Raw genomic sequence first — 1,245 nt, forward strand, 5'->3', positions numbered from 1 at the left:
AAAATTTATTAGGGAAATTTACATACAAACCACACAATTCTTGTGTATTTACATATCTCACCTCCAAACTTTCATATTTGCATATACAACAATTTGGTGTTTTAAGCTCATGCATGAAAACATATTTTTCATGTTATAAGGTCCCACATGGAACTAGAAAATATCAGAAAAAATTATTTATTTTAGGATAACTTTTAAACTGCAAAAAGGTCAATTTTCTTATACTCTTATGAATAGATGAAACTTATAATGATCGACATTTGGCACCCCATTCCTTCAACCATATGAAAGAGGAGGAAATATGAACAAAAATGTTGCAAATCCAATAAGTGTTCTACCTAACAATTATTTTTTGCAAATAAATAAATAAATAAAACATAAAATTTGTAAATAGTGGGGTGATCAAAAGAGGATCTTTTCAACCTTAATTTCCAATAAAGTGTAATTTGTTACAAACTATTTCTAAAAAAATTATATTTGCTTTTTTTTTTCTTAAAAAAGGAATGACTGGAGGCTATTATACAAGCCTCCAGCCACCCCGAATGTGCCTAACAATTCGAGTACCACCTCCAAAGGGGATTTGGACTCCTGACCTAAAGTGTCTTATACCGTGTATATCAACCAACAAATCGAGGTACACGGCATAAATTTTCTTAAATAACTATTATAATCACTATTAAAAAAGAGTTTTTGCAGCACTTTATATGCAATCACAACAATAAAAACTGTTATTTTCATTGCAGCGGCTTTTAAATCGTTGCAATTATTAGCATTACAAAGGCTTTTAACAGTGGGGTGATCAAAAGAGGATCTTTTCAACCTTAATTTATAATAAAGTGTAATTTGTTACAAACTATTTTTAAAAAAATTGATATTTGCTTTTTTTTTCTTAAAAAAGAAATGACTGGAGGCTATTATACGAGCCTTCAGCAACCCCGAATGTGTCTAACAATTCGAATATCATCTCTTTAAAGTCAACTGTACCAGAGAGGATTCAAACCCCCGAACTATGGGGTTTTATACCGTGGATGCCAACCAACAGACCGGGGGTTACGCGGCATAAATTTGCTTAAATAAATAATATAATCACTATTAAAAAAAAGTTTTTGCATCACTTTATACATGCAATCACAACAATAAAAACTCTGTTATTTTCATTGTAGCGGCTTTTAAATCGTTGTAATTATTGGCGTTACAAAGGCTTTTAACAGCGGGTTTTAATATTTTTTTTTTAAATTTTTTATA

The sequence above is a fragment of the Phalaenopsis equestris genome, unplaced genomic scaffold (genome assembly GCF_001263595.1).
Source record: "Phalaenopsis equestris unplaced genomic scaffold, ASM126359v1 Scaffold000114, whole genome shotgun sequence".
Taxonomy (NCBI): domain Eukaryota; kingdom Viridiplantae; phylum Streptophyta; class Magnoliopsida; order Asparagales; family Orchidaceae; genus Phalaenopsis; species Phalaenopsis equestris.